Source organism: Lonchura striata, chromosome 5, assembly GCF_050655825.1.
Source record: "Lonchura striata isolate lonStrDom1 chromosome 5, ASM5065582v1, whole genome shotgun sequence".
NCBI lineage: Eukaryota > Metazoa > Chordata > Aves > Passeriformes > Estrildidae > Lonchura > Lonchura striata.
The window spans coordinates 67,663,825-67,685,510 of NC_140707.1; the positions used below are offsets into that span (position 1 = coordinate 67,663,825).

General features: G+C 44.9%; 1 protein-coding gene across 1 annotated transcript in view; it reads left to right on the forward strand.

The window, feature by feature from the left end:
* KCNH5 (potassium voltage-gated channel subfamily H member 5) overlaps positions 1-21,686 on the forward strand; it is a 160,545-nt gene that overhangs the window by 125,926 nt on the left and 12,933 nt on the right. The window lies entirely within an intron of this gene.

Genomic DNA, 21,686 nt, shown 5'->3' on the forward strand with positions numbered 1-21,686 from the left:
ACAAAGTTTATAGATAGGTTTTCCCATCCTGGAGATAAATTTCTCATTTTCTATGCAAATTAGTTATTATGCACAGTCAGTTCTTCCACACCTTCCTGGCATTGGGTTGGAAGACTTTGAGGGTCTTGGGTGGTCTTGATCCCCTGCTACTGTCCATGCCCACATCTCGACCTCATTCCTGCACTTGTGCTGTGCTGTGTTTTGTTTATTTCCAGGAGCCAGAACAAGGATGTCTGTCCTGGAAAAGTGCTGCCCTACCTACCTCCATATGGCCCCTGCTCCAGCCACATTCTGGGTTTTTTTTTTTCTCCTTTTCTCATCATTGCTTCCATTTGCTAACGTGCCACCTCTGCTGAGCCGCGAGCCCAGCACGGCCTGTGCCAGCGCGGGGAAAAATCCAGATGAAACCTTGGCCCTCCTGGAATCACAGCTCAAATTCTTCTGTGCTTCTGGACAGCCAGAAGATTTCAGCCACAGCTTTTAAGGCACACAGTCACATCCTGCTGCTTTCTGCCGTGGCCAGAACGAGCTGTGTTCAAGGAGTGAGTCAGGAGCAGCCGGGGAGGAGGACAATTGCTCCTGCCTGACCCCTGGTGCCTTTGCTCCTGGGAGGTGTGCTGAGAGTTGAGCTGAGGAGATGTGATGAATGCCTTTAAGGCAGCAAAATCCCATTTGGGGAGCTCAGGTTTTTTTTTTTTTCCCTGTGATGCTCTTAAAGCCAGAGAGCCAGGGAGCAATTGAAGTTATCTAATACCTCCAGCACACGGAATCTCTGGGGCTTTTTAGCAGGCGAGGCCATCAGACTGTGTTAACACACATGTCCTATTTTCCTTTTTTCCTTCAGATTAGAATAATTTCTTTTTAAATTGCCTTCCTCTTCTTGCTTGAGGTTTTAATGCATCACATATGGTTTCTTGACTGAATCACTCATCAGTTCTGTGTCACGTGGTTCTTAGAGAAGCTTTATTTCAAGTTGGATTCTGCATTCATGTGTCCTAAAAGTGAAGGTTGTCCCAAGGTTCATTCACCATCCCTATTTTCATTTTCAAGACCATCCCAATGGTGTGCCAGCCCTGATGCAGAATGCCAGAGGCAGAGAGCGTTGTTCAGCTATCAGCCCTTGCCCCTGAAGGTCTCTTGTGTTCTGGTGACCCTGGGGACTTTCACACGTTTTGAGCTCTGAATTAAACTACTCACAATTGCAGGAGCTTAATTCAGAGCTGTTTGCACTTCACACAGTCCCCACCAGTCCTGGGAAGTGACTTGCTTATATGGAGAGAGGTCAGAGCATCATCCTTGTCTCAGGCCTTTTCTCTCCCTCTCTGGTCTTTAGTTGTTTGGTTTGATTTTTTTTTGATTTTATATGAACATGTCCCAAAAAAATAAGTCCTATAGCTATAGTTTATCTTAAGTGACTGTTTAGTGTGATTACCAAGCAAGTAAGTTACACCTTCAAAAATAATTTTTGGTTTTATTTTGTTCACATCTTAGGAGACTTTGCAGCTGCCCTTATGCTTGGAAAGACTCTCACCTTGGAAAATTTTTGAAGATTTTTATTGTTTAGCTTTATTGCATTCACTGCTCACTCCATATATGTTAATACTCAATTGCAATATTTCCTAAAGGACTATTCCACTGATTTATATCTAATACCACTTCTGATGGTGTCTACACCTGTAGATCAAATGTACTTTGGTGAGAAGAGCCAACTCCAAGCCTTCAAATAAAGTGACCCTGTCTAAATTGTTGCTTGGTGGTCCTGGGCTGGAAATTTCTGGAGAAACTGCTGGGGGATCTGAGCAATCTGAGCAATCCAAGCCCATGTGAGGAATTTATCAGTACACATAATGCAGCAATTCCCTGTGTATTTGTAGCTGTGTGGCTGCAGACAGCCCAGCAAAGGCCATCCTCCACTTCTGCCATTGAGAGCCCCACAGATCTTCCAAGTGAGAATTACAGATCTGAGGTGAGAGTTTTTTCTGCAGCTCTTCCTTCCCATCTCCTGCTCCCCTGAGCAATTCCTTGTGTCTTTGCCCCTCTTCAGGGATGTGGGGATTTGAATTTAAGGCATTCAAAGCAAGGAAGTGAGTCCTTGCAGGACTGTGTGTGACTTTGCTGGGTAGAAAAGCAGCATACAAATTGAAAAGGAGAACTGCTTCAAGTTCAGGCCCTGCCAGAAGGCCTGGGACAGCTGTGGGAGCAGAGGGAGTGCTGCAGGAGCTGCTGTGGCTTTGCTGTCCCACTTCTGTAGCTGTGAGCTGGACTCTTTGCCCTGTGCCTCACTCCCTTCCCTCTCCTTTCTACCACTTCTTCATCTCCCATACACTCATCTCTTCTTCAGGTCATCTCTTCTTCAGGTCATCTCTTCTGGGCACTCTTCAGGTCATCCTGACCGTGGGAAATGAGGTGCTGTGGCACCTCTGGATCCCCTCCCTGCAGGAGCAGAGGGAGCACAGAGGTTTTCTCTTGCTTGGCTGTGGCTGCTCTTGTGCCTGAGTGCAGAACTTGGTGCTAAGTGTGAAACTCTTGAATGCATCCAGGGCAACAAAGCTGGTGAAAGGGCTGGAAGGGGTGTGGGGAGCAGCTGAGCACTTTGGGCTTGTCTAGTGTGGAGAAAAGGAGGCTGAGGGCTGACCTCATTTCCCCCTGCTGCTGCTTGAGGAGGAAAGAGAGAGAACTACTGATCTCTTCTCCCTGGGGTCCAGTGGCAGGAAATGTGGGGATGGTTCAGAACTGCTCCAGGAAAGGTTTACTGGAAATTAGGCAGCATTTGTTTACTCAGAGGATGGTCAAACACTGGAATGGGCTTCCCAGAGAGATGGTCGATACCCTCAGCCTGTCAGTGTTTAAGAGGCATTTGGACATTGCCCTTAAGATCATGTTGATCTTTTGATCAGCCCTGAAGTGGTCAGGCAATTGAATTAGGTGATGATTTTAGATCCTCCCCTCCCCTCCCCTCCCCTCCCCTCCCCTCCCCTCCCCTCCCCTCCCCTCCCCTCCCCTCCCCTCCCCTCCCCTCCCCTCCCCTCCCCTCCCCTCCCCTCCCCTCCCCTCCCCTTCCCTCCCCTCTCCTCCAGTGTTTCAGAGCCACATAAATCCCCCAAGGTACCAGCAGGCCAATATTCTATTCTGGATATAATCTCTGGGTTAAATACCTTCCTCAGACATCCTGACCATGCTTCTGTAGGAGCAAGAGACAAATCACCAGCTCTGTTAAAAGCAGGACTAAACCCAGTTCTGATAATCCTTTGGCATTACAGAGGTACACTTATTCTTTTCCTGTATGTGTAACTTCCCTGCCTATATCTAAATCAAAATCAAAAGGTCATTTTATGTTGTTTGTCTGCTGGTTTTTATTGAGGAATGCAAGGCAATTTAGCATACTTCTCATTCAAGGATCTTTGAACAGCATTGTCTGGCTGCAGAAAAAAAATCCTGTGTGCTGGTGTGATGCTTTCTGCACACAGAGACTCAGCAGCTGACACTAAAGGCACCCAGCTGATGTACCCAGTGAAAGGTGTGAGCATCCCTTCCTCAGGCAGGCAGTGCAGTCTGGGTGATCTGTCTGTGTGTGGAAAGGTCATTAAACAGGAATGTCAGGGATGGGCAGGTCCATAGGGAGACAAAAATGTGACTGGCTGTGTTAGAGTGAAGATCCAGATTGATGATTATTTGCTATTGTGCTTTCTGTGCATTAAAAGTATTTTCTTGTTTAGAAAGCTCTCATAATTAAGATATTCTCCTTGGTTGACAAGGAAAGAATTCTGCATGCTGTCTGCTAATACCAGTTCAAGGCACCATTGCTTGCACAGGACATGACTGCTAATAAAAAAATAAATTGAATGTTTACTATTTTTAATCTCGTAAATATTAAAAAATAAGCATTTTGTGTTTACCTCCCCTCATTGATTAAAATTGATGCTTTTGATCTCTTCCCACTGCAGAGGAAAAGGAGGGAATGTGCATGGTGCAATGGGAAGGAACATTGCCATTTCATTTTTGATTTCCAGTTAAGGATTTTTTTTACCATTCACACAGAAAGTGGGGACAGAGGTGTTTTGTGTTACCTCACACCCCTCCCAGCAATTATTCCAGGGCAGTGGATTTCTTCTTACTGGGGCTGCTGGGTCTAATTTCAACCTGAAAACTTCAAGAAAATGGGGAGATGTTAAAAAACTGAGATGATTAATTCTGTCATTTTTTCCTGGAGCTAAACACCAGACATTTTAGCAACAGCACAGTATGACTTGAAGGTATAAAATGAGCTTCTAGCCCAGACTTTCCATTCCCTAAACCTTACTTCTGCCAGACTGGGAATGCTGGTAGGAATGCACCCAAAGCCATGGCTGGGGAAAGAGAACTTCTGCCTGTTCATTGGGATCTTATCAGTGGATCCCCATGGGCTCATAAAGCACAGGCAGAGCTTGAGCATTCATCCAAGTGGGAATTGTCTGGCTCTGCCCAAAATGGGATCCATTTTGACCCATCTAGAAATGGTCAGTAACAATTTCGCAGCAGTTTTGCAATGGAGACAGCACTGATTTTATTTATTAGGTTTTTGCCTTGGCTTGAACAAAAGGGCTCCTCAAATAAATGAATAAATAAATAAATAGCTTCTAAAATACTGAATAAAACTCCCTGTGTAAGGCCTTTCTTTTCTGTGCAAGTATAAATCCATTAATCTATTATTTTTCAGCTCACACTTCACAAATGCAATAATACCCAAACGTGCTGGTTCAGCACATAATAATCATTGCAGTCCTGCAAATCCTAGATTTACCTTGCTTTCAGTGGTATTTTGGGGCTGCTTTCTACAGAGCATGTAGGAAAGTATTAAATTGTAAACAAAGTGCAAGAGGTGCATAAATCCCACTAGTTTTAGTTAAAAATAACACCCAGCCTGTCACTTCCAACTTGATGATGGCTGATTGACTGTGCCTTTTTTAATTGTCTGCCAGTGGCTGTGATTAGCAAGCTGGCTCAGTTTAGGTCCCATGCAAAGAAAGACTGGAGGAACAAATTCAGGAGATGCTTAAATATATTCCAGAGGTGGGCATAGCTGTCAGAAGGAAGGGGGACATTCTGGGAAGCACCTGAAATAAGCTGAGTCCCATATTATTTCATTTCTGAGCAACTTACTGAGAGCTAAAAATATTCTTTGCATTTAGGAAGGAAGGAATATATATTATTAATTTGGTTTTTTCCCCCGTATTTTTACTTCTCAGAGCTTACAGCTCTAGCTCTTAATTTGTTACCCTTCCTGAAGATAACAAAACCATAAGATAGGTTTTAGTTGTAGGTTACTGTTAAAAAAAGGAGCACTGTGAGCAGTTATAAAAGCCTCTGATTCTCTTAACTCCTTAATTAAACTGTCAGTGATCTTTTGATATTTTGAACTTTGGGACTTCCTCTTTGACTTCTAGGTGAATATCAGATTTTTTTATTAATACTCCACAAAGGTGTCTCAGCTGCCAAAAAGGTTCTATATAGTTTCCTGTATTAAATTTCCATCAATCACTGTTCCTGCAGAGAAGGGGGACTTTACCTCTCGGTGCTCTCTGAGTACAAATCCCTTTGGAAGCAGTCCATTGCCCTCTTTTTTATTATGAACAGCACTCCTGTTACATCAGGAATAGGCTCTGGCTTCTTCTAAGAGCCTAAAACACTTCACACTCCCTTAAAAATGTGAAAATGGGAACCTAAGCAACCAGCAGAAGACAGCAGTAAAGAACAGCCATTTCTCATCAGGATATTTCTAACTGATCAGATGAAATGAAGCCTTTTTGTTATGATTAAATTTTCTTTTCCATTCAAGCCCACTGCTTCCCTCTCAGTGTGCAGACATACAGTTTTCCTTGTCCATGTCCCTGGCCTTAGAGCATCCTGTCATCTCCATAATTCATTTCTGTGTCTAGCTTCACTATTTTCACCAATTCTGCCTTCCTTGACTCCATGCCACTGTAGTGAATTCCCATCTCCATTGTTTGTCTGAGGTAAATCCATTTTTAAATGGGACAGTTGTTGGTCAGAGCAGCTCAATTATGAATGACCAACCTTCTCCCAGGCTGTATTGGCTATCCTGCCAAGGAAGGCTACTCTAGAAATGAAAATGGATGAACTGAATCATGCATGTTTTTCATGTGTGAATAACTATCCCTGTTCCCATCTAGTGAAGGACTCAGCCAACAACCTCAAGATGTTCTGCAAAAGTACATGAATAATAATTTACAAGCTCAGTGCAGCCATGCATTAATGTCCCAAACAGATTCCTGGCTGAGCCTGATGAACCATCAGCCATGACTTAAAGCATTTGTTAGAAATCTTGTAGTACGTGCCCCATGAAGAGTTTGCTGCCATGAAGAACTTCCAAATTGGGCTCAAATTCAGTCCAACCTGTCAGGCAGCTGCTAATAGGGATGGTCAGGAATCTGCTAGGACAGAGAATCTGCTGTGTTGCAAAACCCCAACAGCCTGCTTTAGCCTTGCTGGCTTTCTTCAGGGCAAGATGCTCTGGCCCCATGGATCAGCCCTAGCCCATGGGGGGACACAGAATTACAGAATCACAGAAGAGTTTGGGTCACTTTGGCTTTAAAGATCATTTCCACACCCCCTGCCATGGGAAGGGACACCTTCCACTACAGCAGGTTGCTCTGAGCCCCATCCAGTGAGGCCTTGAACACTTCCAGGGATGGAACATTTGCAGCTTCTCTGGGCAACCATGTGCAAATCCTCCTCACAGGGAAGATTTCTTCCTTAAATTGAATCTAAACCTGCCCTCTGGCAGTATAAAGCCATTTCCCCTTGTCCTGTTACTGCATGCCCTTGTCAAAAGTCCTTCTCAGTTCTCTTGTAGCCCCTTTGGATACTGGAAGGGGCTCTCAGGTTTGGCTCCCTGGAGCCTTGTCCAGGCTGAACAAGCCCAGCTCTCTCTACCTGTCATCATAGGTGAGGTGCTCCAGCCCTCTGAGCACCTTCATGGCCTTAACATCCAACATAGTTGCACACTTGTCCCCCCAGCATCTGGGGGACAAATCCCTGAGGAGACAAATCCCTGGGGGACAAGTCCCTGAGGAGACTCAGCCTCCTGGACAAGGCTTTCCTGGGAGAAGGTGACTGAAGAATTGCTGTCTTGTGTGGGAGGCTTGGGGTTAGCTGGATTTTTCAGACATCAGAAAAAAAAAAGGAGAAAAACAGGGAGATGCTTTAGCCAAAGTTTCTGAGCTGAGAAGGAGCTCTAGGAGGCAAACACAGCATCTGAGATGGAAAATAACAGAGGTAGAGATCTGTACTTTTGTCTAGTGTCTTTTTACATCACTGCAGCAGTGTTTATCTTGCACCAGCTGGTGTTTCATTAATTGTGTGTGCACAGGGAGTGGTAGAAAGCAATATAAACTGTGTGTAAACAGGGTGAAGCAAGGCCAAAAATAGGGAAATACAGAATTGTCAATATTATTGATTGCAAAGACCTGTTATTTGTGCAGGTATAGGGTTTTCTTCTAGCCCCAGACAGGAGGAGGAGATTGACTCCAGTTTTACATGAGGTAATTTCTGATCACTTTTAAAGCCAGCTTTTCCAGAGCATACAATACTGAGGATTACAAACTAATTTGTTTAGGTCTGGAGCAATGAGATAAGCAAAGGCTGCAAAACCAGCAGGCTCAGCCCCTGTGGAGCATCCTGTGTCAGTGCCTGAGTACATGGATGGGAACAAAACCACTGCTGGTGAGCTTTACAGAGATCCACAGCTGGCAAGGAGGAGATGGCTGCCATACAGATAGCAGGGAAGATCACCAAGAAGCACGTGAGAAAAGTGGAAGGAGCTTTCCCCGAGTAGATGAAGTGTGGAGACCCAACAGAATGATACCCACGAGCAGGATGTGGCCAGATCGTTCAAACCCTTCACAGCACAGCCTTAGCTCATTGCCACGAAAGCCCAGGGATTGATTTAATGCAGTCAGCGTGCAAGTGGGAAGGAAATGGCTCTTCACCACACCATCTGTTCATGCCATCGCCATAACCCCAGCAGCTCCCTCTCCCGTGCTGCCTCTTCCTCCTGCGGGTGCCCTTCAGAAATGAACACAAAGCTCTGCAGAGTCTCTGCCTGCCAAGTGCCTGAGCCACATCTCCTGCCCCCCTTTGGGGCAGGCAGAGCACTTCATCCCGGGGTGTGTGTCACGCAGGCAGCCCCGTGGTGCTGTCCACGCTGCCACCAGCAGCTCCATCTCTGCACAAGTGGCTTCGGGGAGCAGCACTCTGAATTTTCACATGGCCGATGCTGTGTTTCCGTGCTGGGGTAGAGAGCTCACTAGCTGGTGGGTAGCTCTCCTCCTGGCTTTCCCAGCTGTGAGTGCTTTCCCTTGACTCTGCACCTGAAAGGAAGAGTTCTTCGCTGGTGCACATTCAAGTATGAGGAAACATTAGCAAAACCTTTGAAATGGGGTCTTTGCTCTCTAAAACTTAATTTAATTTGATCATGCTGTAAAGAGAAGGCCCCTGCTCTGCTGACAATTACAGATGCCTCTAAAAAACTGTAATTCCTTCAGTCTAGTGAGCTGTAATTCCTGAGTTTCCTAAGAACCCTCAGTGGCAGAGCTATGCCAGCCACTTAAGGCTAAAGGGAGAAGTTTTAGGTAAAAGTAGCACATCCTCTTCATGGCATATTTCTTCTTGACAGCATACTCCTTAATGTTTGCATGCTTGAGTTGTGGGTCTTTTTTCTTCTCCCCAAGTGGTTCCTCCCCACTGAAGCAGTGACTGTCATCATATTAAAGGCAATTTCAGCGTGTTCCAACAGCCAGCACTCCTTAATCCACACTGCCAACTAAGAGCTCCCAGCTGGGAAAAGCTTTGCTCTTTCTGGGCGGGATGTTTCACTTGAAGAATCCCTGGGACACTTTTTAAGGTTATTTCACCAAGTTTTATACAGTTAAATTAAATAGATATTCAAAGTTTAAATAACCCTTTGGTCTTCTTTTCCTGCCAAATTTGGATTTCCCAATGGTTTAACTGAGTTATTTCACATCTATTGCGCAGTGGGCTGACTCTGTCTTTCAGAGGTGTTAATACTTTCCAAGTCTTGATTTCAAATTAAAAGAATTGCTAGGTCACCCTGCTAGTGGGCTTTGAGCTGTGTCTCTGAGTTGAGAAGCAGAGATGTTGTTCAATTGCCCCAGCACATTCTCCCTGCCAGCATCTCTGTGGCTTCATTTGCCTGGCATCCCATGGGTAAGATAGGCACTGGTCATATGAACTTAGGTTTCATCCAAAAGATCTGTAGATAAGGAGTGAGTGCTGAATCTCAGAAGTGTCTGAGATTGGTTTAGACACCTTCAGTCTTCTCTGATATGGCAACAGGCTGTATAGGAAAGGGAATGACTGAGGTAATTTTGGCAGGATTGGCTGGCTGAGCACAGAACCACGGTGCAGTGTGAGCTTTGGGCTTGAAAAGAGAGACAGATGAGAGCAGTTCTGAATGCAGCCTAATCAGAGAATCACAGAACCCCGGGATGGGTCAGGTTGGAAGCAACCTCAGTGGATCACCTGGTCCCACCTCCCTGCCCCAGCAGGGCCCAGAGCACAAGACTGTGTCCAGATGGTTCTGGAATATCTCCAGGGACAGAGACCCCACACCCTCTCTGGGCAACCTGTTCAGTGCTCAGTCACAGCATAGGAAAAAAACTTTCCCTCATGTTCAGAGGGAACTCCTGTGCCTCAGTTTCTGCCCTTTTTCTCTTGCTTGGCACCACTGAGAAGAGCCTGGCTTCATCCTGCAGGATCCTGCCTTTCTGCTGTGGGACAGGAGTCCTGGAGCCCTTCCACGTGCTGTGACATAGGCTGGCCCTCACTTTTAGCCCCAAAAGGTCAGGTCCTTGACTGGAATCTAGAAACAAATGGGAAAGAATCAAATGACTGCCTATCCACCAGTGTAAATCTGCTCTGGTCAGGAATACTGGAATGTTTTTCACTTTTGGGTCTGGAGTCAGTGACTCTCTCCACTAAATTGGTCTCTGTTTCTAGCCCTGGTTGAGGTGAGGAATATCTGACAGTGACTGAGCAGCATGTTTTACCTCCCTGCTTTTAATACAAGGTGGTGTCTTGGCTCTTCTAGCTACAGAGGCTGCCCCTTGTCCCTTCCATTTGTGTTTTTTAAATTCTTCATTTCTGACTTAGCACTTCCAAAAAAAACCTGATGGTGTTCTACATTGCATGGCAATGGAAGTGCATTGTTTTAATTGAAGCTCCTGCTGTAAAAGCTTTTCAATAAATTAACGAAACCTTGAAAGTGATGAAGTCAACAGAGTGGCTGGTGGCACATTCCATATAAAACCAAGGTTTCTTAAAGCCAGGTAGAATGTTCTCAATGTCAGAAGCAAGGCTGATAGCAATGGGTGTTATTTTTTATTGGGCCAGTTGGATATAGCTAGAAAAAAAATCAAAAATCTTTCAGTTGCAAAATGCTTTTTCAGGTCTGAAGACTTCAGATTAAACTTCAGGCACTTTATAGCCTGCTACAGTAATATTTAAGTTAAAAAAGAAAGCCATAATGATTCCAATTTATTTAAACTTCCACTTAAAGCAGACAGCAGAGAGTAGTATATTTGGGGAACAATTTGCAATTCTTTTGCTGATGTATTACTTTGTAAATGGAGAGACTCTCTTAGGCATTTAGTGAGCCCATTTAGTCTTCAGGCAAAAAGCAATAAGAGGCAAAAACGCAGAGAAGAAAACACAAATTCTGCAAATCCTCTGTGCCCATGTTCTGTGTGGCTTTGTGCTGGGGATGTGCAGGAACACTGAACAAGCAGGGCTGGCCAGAAGCCAAACATGAGGATTTTGATATTTTTCATTGGAATAAAAGCACAACCTTTGTCACTAAATAAACAGAAATAGTTCTGCCTCCTCCTCACCCCTCTTCCAACAAAAACTTGAGCAGCAGTAAGTTGTCCTGGTCTGGATTTCATTGCAGCAATTCACTGCAATTAAAGGTGAGCCCTTTCAATTATTTCAAATACCAAACTCTACACACCAGACAGGACAGTGGTGAAAAGCAAGGTTGTTATTATATATGTTTTTTTTTTTATTTCTAAAATATATATTTATATGTTTAATCTTTTTTCAGTACGGATTTTCCTACTATAGGGGCTTTAGGTTGGAAACCTTGGTTCCATCCCCCCAGTTTATCCACTAAACAGCTGAATGACCCTGGGCCAGGGATGCATGACCTCTCTGTGCCCTGCTGCTGGCCTCTGGCACAAATGGCAGCTACGTAAATCCAGCTTCCTCCAATGCAGGGAAAGGGGAGTGCTGGATTAGTGCTGCATATTGTTACTGATGATTGATTTTCTGCTCCAAGTTAAATCAGGCTGAAGAGCAACTTGTAAAGTCTTTTGGCACTTTTTCCCTGTTTCTGCAGCGTGCCCCAAGCTCAAGCCACCCTGCTGTCATCTGGAGGCTTTGAACTGTGTTTCCCTCTCCCTGCCCAGGAGCGTGGCCTCCTTAGGAGATCCTGGGAGAGCTGAAGGCTGTTTTCTTCTTTTAATCATCTCTGGTAAAATGCAGAGATGGTGACTAATCTGCAGCACAGATGAATGTGGATCAATTGGCAGTGCTGCTGACTGACATTTCATTAGGCCAGTGCCAATAGCAGATATTGATCCAGCAGCCAGTCAATATAAGTTTGCAAGGACCCAGCCTGCCTGATGGAGTTGGGAGCAGTCCTGTGGAAGAGGGCACTGTCTAGCAGTGAGCACAGCACCCCTCAGCTGGGCTGGGAGGCATTGGGAAGCTCCCTCTGGCTCTTGAGCCCTGTGGTACCTGATGGTGATGTGCTGGCAGATGTCACCATCTCCTTCCATCAGTGGAGTTCTCTGAAAGTCATGAGATGGTCTGGTTGGGGTGAGTGGAAGCTGTCCTTGCTGGGATTCACTTCCACATGCAGTGAAGGTTCTTGGGTCTAATTGGATTTTTAGCCATCTGCAGGGCCCCTCTTTCCCCCTCTGTAAGCACCTCAGCTTGCCTTCTTGCAGGAGAAAGAAACATCTGCAAAATGTTAAAAAAAAGAAATCCTGTCAAGAGATATCTGCTCTTCTCTCTGCTTTAATGCCAGACAAAGAAATAGGAGAAATTGCCCTTTGCTCTCTAATAATTGCATCCTCAAGGAAGAAAAGAGAAAGGAGAACGAGAGATGAATGTGATATGTGATACTCTCCATCAAGAGCACATCTGCAAGTAGTTTGCTCACCCACCAAATTACCAGTCCAGATTAGACTTGTTTACATGGGAGGGTTGTTAGGGAGTGAAGGAAGGTGTGAGTTTAAATCCCAAAGTGGATAAACCCAACCAGTGAGAGGGAGTGTTCAGTAATATTTATACTGCAGCAGTCATACTCAAATTGTCCTCTGCTCATTTTCCCCATGTTTAACTGTGTTATATACAGAAAACAGATTAGACTCTGATTTAATGCATTATTTCAGCTCTCCGATCCAGTTTTGTCTTTTTATTGAGTTCAGTGTAGGATTTAGGGTCCTGAAAAGGAATTAGGAGGGTAAAGCTGGGCTTCTTTGCTCCCAGTTGTGACAGGAGCCCAAGAGGGGCTGTGTGTGTTTGGACCAAGGTCAGAGTCCTGAGGCCACACAGATCAGTGCTTCACTTTGCAATGGACTGACCCTAAACATGGCCAAGCAGCAACAGACCCTGGTTGGAACCCACCATAAATTCATAAACAGTGTAGTCTTTCTGGTTTATTGATTGAAATAATTTTGTATGTGGAAGGAGCATTTTGCTCACTTGGATAGCATTGCTGAAATCATTCTGAATCTGTTTGCTCTGCAACATGCTAAAGCATCTGCTGTTGGGTTACAGCAAAGAAAACAGAAAATAGTGAGTGAAAAAGCAGCAAAAATAAGAGATCAATTCCAGAGTCTCGTTTAAAAATAGAGGCAAAGCTCCCCACTTCCAAAGGTGCACAGTGCCCTTCTTCAGCATCCAAGCAGACAAACAGAGCCCAGCAGACATCAGAGACAACAGCTGAACCTGCAGCCACAGGAAATCCATGAGATCTTTTCCCCTGGGATATGAGAAGATGGAGCAGGAGGTGCTCAGGCCTGAGTGACTGAATAATCAGAAGAGCTCCTGATTCAGGAAACTGAGCTGCTCTCAGATAATGCTCTTCTACTTGGTGAGAAATTGTATAATTTTGCCAAAGGAGGAGAAGTTTTTGGCATTTCTTTTGGAAATCTGACTCGGTAGCTCAGCCCACACTTGGCTGAATGTGTAATCACGCTGTTTAAAGAATCCATCATGCCAGCTGAGTGATCTGACTGATCCTTCCTTGCAGAGTAGGTGTCAGTAGGTGTTCATACCTTTAATCACTCTGAGATTGATGTCTCAGGGTTTGAGGACAGGACTTCATGTGACACTGTACATCCATTGTGCACTGTCCTAAACATCTTAGGGCAGCAGTGCCCTGTGCCCTTGATCTCAAGCTGAAACCCTGAGAACACCTATCTGCATTTTTTCAATTACTGGGTGGTTTTTTTTTTGTTTGTTTGTTTGTTTTTTTTTTGTTTTGTTTTTTTTTTGTTTTTTTTTTTTTTTATGAACTGCCTCAGTTTTGGCCACAGGCCAGCACAGTGACCTCTCTCTGCTGTCAGCCATGGGTTTTAGTCTCTCAGTTGTAAATAGTTAGCAGTGACAGAGGGATTTCCAGTTAATTGAGGAAATGAGGGCAGTGTTATCCTCTCTTACTGGGGGAGATGGAGACATGAAGAGGCAGAGTGATTTGTGCAGGACTTCCCGCTTGGCAGAAGGTCAGGCCAGCAGGATAATCCATCCCTGTGAATCCCAGCCTGGTGCTCTGTGTGTTTGGCCACGATGCTCCGGGGATGTGACAAATGAGACTTGGATCCCTGCCCACTTGTCTCCTCTTTCTTCTTCTATCCAGACATGCTTTAAATGAAACCAGGATGGCTTCAGATCCATACCAAGTATGAACTGGATGGGTCAAACTCTCAAACACTTTCTTCTTAATATTCACAAACGCAGATCAGCCTAATTGGCTGCCAGCGTGCACAGATGTCTCTCTGCAAGAGTGCTCAGGTGCTGTGAGAATTGATTGCAAACATGACATGGAACCAGAATAAAATTTGACCTACAGTAATCAATTTCTAAACCACAGGACAAGCAGTAAAGAGATGATGGAATTTCTGGACTCTGGAAATCTGTTATTGGCTGTTGTTGTGCTTTTCTAAAGGGTGTCTCCCTCCTTACATTTCCTGATTTTTCTTTAGATGAGCAACTTGGGGGACAAAGATCTTTATTAACTCATCATAAAAGAAGGAACCTCTTCCTTGCACATAAAATGCCATTAAATATCCCTTAAAAGGGCTTTTTCAGCGTCATGGAAATAATTCTCCTTTCCTTGAAGTGACATCACTTTGTTATTTGGATTGGAAATCTTCACATCTTTTGCAGACCAATTCAATAGTTGCTTAGGAAGAATGTATGTGAATACAGTTTCTCCATAGCAAAATTAAAATGTGCTTGGTAGGAAGCTCTTGCTGTAGCATGTTACTGTGTCTGTGAAGTCAGGATCAATGGAAATTTGCAGAAAGGCTATTATTTACTGTTTCTTTCAAGCAGCTGCAGAGACTAACCTGCAGAAATCTTTTTTCCTCCAAAATCCAGCATGAAAGACTGTTTAGTGAAACATCGCTATCCTGGAGATTAACTAATTGCTCAGCAGTCAGTCATTTTCACTGCACAGCCAAGGACAGTGATTCCTTTCTCACATGCAGATGGAGCAATGGTTTAAACAAAACAGTTCCTGGGACAGGAGGATTAAGGGGAATTTACTGGAGAGCAATTAAAAGAGTTGTTAGAGCAGTTTGTTTTTGAGGCTGAATTTCACATCAAAATGAAGCTATCTGAAGAGAGCAGAGGAACAATAAAGCCATCATTTCAAACCATCTACTCTGCATCCTTGGAGTGCAGATTAATAAAGTGAGCTAAGAGTTTATGGAGATTTGCAGGAGTGAATTAGGGGAAGCAGCCTCAAGGCATGTGTAGGGTCATTTCCTATTAATCCATTTCTGTCCAATCTTTCATAGTTTGACTTTTTAAATTCACATTTTAATTAATGTAAACAAATAAGGAAGATTTCAGATATAATGGAAGTGGTTTTTTTTGTTTTTTGTTTTTTTTTTTTAAAGATAATATCTGAAAAATAAGATTTAAAAGCATTTCAACATGAAGTATTAATAATGAGTCTAGTTCTCTGGGACCTGCCTTGATTTTAAAAACACGTTTGTTTTGGAGCAAGCCTTTTCACCAAGGGTTATGCATTAGGAATTGGGTTTGTCTGGCCTAGTTTTCAGAATATCAGAAAAGAGGATGCCAGATATGCCCTGTTTTCCCAGCTAAATGCTCCTAGAGAGGACCAGTCCTCAAGGACTGAGGGGTGAAGCATCCCAGACCCCCCTGAGCCCACCAGAGCAATGGCCTGGGAAGGGTGTGCTGGGTTTGGCAGTGCTTTGTGCCAGTGGTGGGAGTGATCCAAGCAGCATCTGTCCTACAACATCTGGGAGTGGGATCAGCTTTGCAGTGCAAAAGGGTGGGTGGACAGAACAGACACATCCCAGGTGGTCTCCAGTTTCCTGGGGGCTGTGGGAAGGGCATCTCCATTGCCCTGCTGGAAGTTTTCCTGGGAAGTGTAGTGAGAACAAGAGGGAAGGGGTGGATTTCCTTTCCCTGCTGGTGGTTCATCCAGTTGCTCCATGTGATTTTCCATAAGCTCCCACTGAGTGCCACCAGTCTGGCAGGGTCTCCTGAGCAGTCATGGCTTGTCCTCCCTCTGCAGCTTTTGGAAGAATAAAGTTTGTCTGTAAGGACTGGCTGGGCCCTGGGGCTGTGGGGAACTCATCCCAGCCAGGAGCTGGCAATACCCCCAGCACGCTGGGGTGGAAATAAAAACAGCACCAGATGAAGGGTGCAGAACACACACACATACACAGAGAAAAGCTGTGCAGGAGGCTTTTTTACATTCTCTGCACCAAACCCTGACATTTGCACTGCCAGAGGTGGGGATTCGAATTCTCCATCCCCACCATGTACGGAGGGTGTCTGCACACAGGAGACAGGACAGAGCCTGTACAGACACCAGAGACAATCAGGCAGCTCAGGGTACAGCTTGTCTGACCTGCTTTAACATCCAGCTGCAGGTGAAATGACTCACACCTTCCAAGAGCCTTTGTCTTCCTCCCTTCCCTGTGCAGGGCTCCTGGAGGGTGAGTTCAGCTGCAGAGGCTTTGTAGGTGAGCCCTGTTCCGAGTGTCTGTGCTCTGGAAATTGGGTGTATTTTATGGAGCAGGAAATGCATTTATGTATTATGTATTTTCAGGAGCAGGAAATAGCACACATGTCTGCGCCAGAGCATCCTGTGTCTAAATCCTGGATCTGACATAAATCTGCCTTGCACATTAGCATGAAAAAAATGTAAATTACTTTTGTACAGTGCACTCCAAGATGTGAAAATTAATAGTATTTTTTGCAGACATCTTTATGGAAATTTATGTTGTAAGGCCTCATAGCATTATTTCCAGAGAAAATGAGATCTGTGTTATTGCAGTATTGGATATTGGTTATACCACTTAAAACTTTTAAAATCCATTTGCCAGCTTCGGCTAAGCTTGTGTAATTTCAGGCCAAAAAGACAAGAGAAGGCAGCTCTCCTATTTCCAAAAAAAAAAAAAAAAAGGCAAAAAGGCTTATATAAAAGGATGCCAAGACTAACACACAAAACACCTTGTGAGTGTACACAATTCACTTTTGTATGGGAATTTAGATATTCATGGAGGAGATGGACCAGTCCAAATCCTTCTGGTGGGATCTGAAAGCTGGTGAAGGAGCTGCTGGGTGGGTCTCAGCCAACTGCAAACCAGCTGCCAGCTCTGCAGTGTGGTTCAAGGAAGGTGCATTTCCCTGAGGTCCTGCCTCCATCACTTGGGAAGCTCCAACTCACTTTGTCTGCTCATCCCACTTACTCCATCTGCAGTGTTTTCAAGTACAGCTCTGGACCTGTGCTGCCAGATGGGTCCAGGTTAAAAAGAGCCCTATATTTCTTCAGAATTATTAACCTGGTTCAGGCTTGATGATCTTGATTCCAACCTTAATGATTCTGTGATTTTATGATTCTTATCTCAGTAGTCTCATATGCCTTCTAAGAAGTTGCTGTATTAAATAGGAACAAAAATACAGGGATCTGGACAAATACAGAGTGGTGAACAATCAGATGCAAGAGAGATGGGGCTTCTACAAGGCATTGATGCAGACAAGATAATTACCCCGACACAAACTTTTGAGAAATGATCAGCACTGACATCAGCCTGGTCTGTGCTTTAATGAGAGTGACCTGTGGTTCCTGAGTTATCTGTGGGGACTGAAGTGTGGTGTTTCTGCTGCAGAAATGTCCAGTGAGCTGAGTCAAACCAATTCTCCCAGGACAGGGTCTTCACACTGTGAAAATCTTTGCTTTTTGATGGCTTTGTGTGGCTCTCCCTCCTTCCTCCCCTCTCCCCCTCCCAGTCAGTGCACACACGCTGCATCCATTGCCATGACAACTGTGCTTTCTTTGGAGCCCTGGCTGTCCCTTTTCTGTGAATTTCTGTGGAGAGGAGCAGGCACAGGTGTAACACCACTAACAGCAGCATGGGATGTTCAGGCACAGGGCAGGATGGTCTCTGCTCAAACACCTGCCACTTTTTATGTACTCACTGTAATTCTTCAAGACTTTTACCAGTTCTGTAATCCCTTCACGTACATGCCTTGGAGTCACTTATTAAGAGATCTTTGTGTAGATCTCCTGTATGGAGCAAGGTCATGGAGGGATGATTTTCACAGTGCTGCTACAAAAAAAGACAGCAGACAAGGGATGCATTTCAAAGCCCCTGAAAAGGCCACAGCTTTACTCTTTAATTCAGTGTGTGTGGCTCAGCTTTGAGCTGCCTCCCTGACTCCTCATTGCTGCTGCTCTCATCTGCACTTGGCTTTGGGGCTGGTTTTACGAGCTGGCACCTCACAGGAGCTGCTCCAGCAGTGGCATACCCATTGCCAGGACCTGTGTTATGGTCCCCCTTTGGAAGGGACAGAGTTCACACTCCCATGAGTTACCTCTTGGCATGGAAGGGAGGGAAAGCAGCCTGAGGTTGAGTATTTCAGTCCACATGGCTGGCTAAAAGTTAACTGCATCTTTGCCAGCTCAGTAATTAATGTCATCACTGTTGCCCCTTCTACCCCAAATAAGTACACCGAGAGAAACACAGGAGCCTGGTCCCATGGGGCAAAATTTGTGCCACGTGGAACAATCTTTCACAGCCTGATCCATAAAGGAAATGGAGTCCTGCACTTAATATCTGTTACATTAATGTATTTAGAACTTGGTGTGAGACAGGAGTGTGTCTCTTTACTCCTTGAAGTAAACTCTATACACACTTAATTCAGCTTCTTCTTTGAAGATTGTGACTGCTCCTGGGACATACATTTGGGCAGGCCTATGTGCAACTTCTCTTAGAAGGCTCAGGGCAAATTAAATAGCTCATCCAATTTAAGATTTCAAAATAATGCTCTCCCAATCTGCAGAGAAATGTCAGATTGCACCAGATGTTTTTCTATTCTTATTTATAAAGAAAAAAAAAAGCTGGTTGAAGTTATTACACATTAATAGAATTAAGTTTCCATGTAAACATTTGTAAATGTAAACACATTTTAACTATTCTGGTTTAGTTTAAACCACTTTGGAAGTGGATTAAATCCAGCCACATAAAAAATCTCCTAATATGGAAAAAAATTGTTAATGAGAAATAACTATTGCTCTGTTAGTGCTAGAATTCACATCTTGGTTTTTTTTTCCCCTCAGTTTCTCTGTGTAGGATCTTTCTTTTCCTTTACTTGTACATATTCTACTGTTCTCAAGTACTCCTGACCAAAACTAGGTCCTTGCTGTGCTAGGGGTGCATCTTCCTTGGTTGAGGGGAAAGAAGAAGGGGAAGCTGTCCATGGGGTGAAATGATTTCTTTGGCAGAGTAGTTCAGCGGGAGAGTGAAGACCAAGACCTCATTCTCCATCCAAAGTGCCATTATCCCACAGGGTCAGTTGGGATGTGAGGGTCTGCTTGGTTATGCATTTCAGAGTGAAAAAGAAAATAACAAACAGCTGTGAACACATACAGGTTACATGAGAAGGCCAAGGGGGGAGAGGCCCAGGCTGTGCATCATCCCACCTTTGCTCCATTGGAAATAGGGCTCCACTGAGGTAGATCAGTCCTGAATTCTTGACTCTCAGCTAACCCTTGGATTTCTGAGTTCATGGGCATTTTCTGCACTAATTCAGCATTTGGCAGACCTGCTTCTTCAAAGGAGCTGCCCATAACCATTCCAGGCTGGAGCATTTTCTGTCCCAAGAGAAGAAAAGGGAAATAATTCATTGAAGATCTCTGCCAGCTTGTGTCCTGCAAGAAGCTGAGAGAATATGTTCTGAGGAGGTGGCAGCAGGGCTTTGGGTGTGTGTCTTCTCCACTGCATGGGCATAAAGGAGGGGTAAAGCTCATGGCTGTGAGTGGTTAGTGGGCCCTTGGCCTCGTACAGCCAGACCAGATTTGCATCGTGTATCTGATGGCGTTTGCCACCTTGGCCACCCATCCCTTTTTGCTGTTCCCAAAGTGTTTGCCTTGCTCTGAGGCACAGCAGCACTCAGGCTCAGACCCCCCTGCCACTGAGCTCAACCCATCCAAATGACACCTGGCCAAGTGGTTCTGGGGCAAAACACTTCACAGTCATTTCCTGACTTTTATAAGGACACACTTCAGGAGTATGAGGTACGGGTGGTGTCAGATTAGAGAGGTTTTGGCTTTTCTTCTGCCAAACCCAGCAGCAGCAGTCACTGGTAATTATTTTGTGCGGGGAGATGACCTCTGTCTGGAGAAGGTTTGAACTGAGTCTAGAAAAGGGACAAAAGAACCGAGATTGGACAGGGGGAGAAAGGGGAGGTGAGGGTAATTTTCAGTGAAGTGCAAGATTTGTGAGAAGAATCAAAAACTGCTGCTGTGGTCTTTTGTTGTTGGCATTCTGGTTGTTATAATGCAGCAGGACAGAAGCTGTCAGAGTTGCCTCCTGCCTTTCCTAATGGCACATCCGTGCCACACTGGCCAGGGAAGCACCGTGGGCCTGTGCCAGCCTGCTGGAGCTGCTTCCAGTCCAGCATCCCCCACCACCTCTGGACAGCAGCTGCCAGGCACAGGCTGGCTGCAGGAGAGCAGGGGGCTCAAGCTGGGAGACAGATTTATGGCCAGAAAGCAGAGGAGTCATGAAAACATAGCATGGTTTGAGTTGGAAGACACTTTAAAGATCATCCATTTCCAACTCCCTGCCATGGGCAGGGACATCTTCCACTCCCTCAGGTTGCACAGAGCCCCATCCAACCTGGCCTGGAACACTGCCAGGGATGACACAGCCACAGCCTGTGCCAATGCCTCACCACCCTCACAGTAAATAATCTCTTCCTAGCTTCCAGTCTAAACCTACTCTCATTTTAAAGCCATTTCCCCTTTGTCCTGTCCCTACACAACCTTTTAAAGCATTGGGTAGAGGATGTTTCCCCCACTGCAGATGTTTTCAGGGACTCAGCACAAGACAGAGCAGCACAGCCAAGTGGGGACACCAGCAGAAGAGCCAGCCACGTCCCCTGAGACACACCTTGGGGACACATCCTTGCAGCTGGTTGCTTTCACTGTTGTGTCTTCTGCCAGAGGTGCTGCGCTGCCCTCCAGGGCAAGAGAGGCACAAACAAAACATCACACACAACCCGTCTTCCAAATGTGCCTTTAGAGAGTGTGGCTTCAATTAAATGTAATCACTCAATTTTGAATCAAGGGCAGTTTCTCATGCCATTATTTGCTCTCCCCACTGGTGAGAGAGGGAGAAGCTCCATGAGGGCAGCTGCTAATAAAGAGGAGCCCCCAAATGAGGGAATATGTCGCTGCATTTAGGTCAGAGTAGTTAGGTTAAAGTAACTAACATGGTTGTCCCTTGGTTTTGTTTATATATTTTGAACTGGGCTTCTAATAAGCAAGTTAATCAAATTATTATAAGCAGCTGCATCTATCAGCAGCAGGCAAGGATGTATCTGCTGCATTTGAAAGCTCTCTAATGAAGCTTTGAAGTCCAGCTCATTCCAGATTCATGCAGTGAAGGATCTGTAGCTATCTTGGCACTTCTCTGCTGACTTCTGAAGATGTGAGACTTGAAAGTAAATAGAAACTCAAATATGGATACTCAGGTTGATATTTCAAAAACCTACAGCTGAGTGACACAGGGTTTTATTTGTGTGTTTCAAGGGCTTTGTTTTCCTTTTCTTACCACACAATCCCTTCACAGTCCACATTTGTATTTAATCATAGACTGCTTTTCACACTCTTGTCAAACAGAGAACCAGCTTCCCCACTCTGCCTCAGTCCCACATTCAAGAAAACTGGATGAACCTAAAAAAAATAAAATCATATGAGTAACATGCAGAAAATCAACAAAAAGTTTTTGCTCAGTGGATCCTCCCCCAGCGTGAGGCTCAAATTCTGTTTTCTGTAGCAGCCTGAGACATGCTGCCAGGTGAAATAACTCAGCATTAAATGGCATGGCATG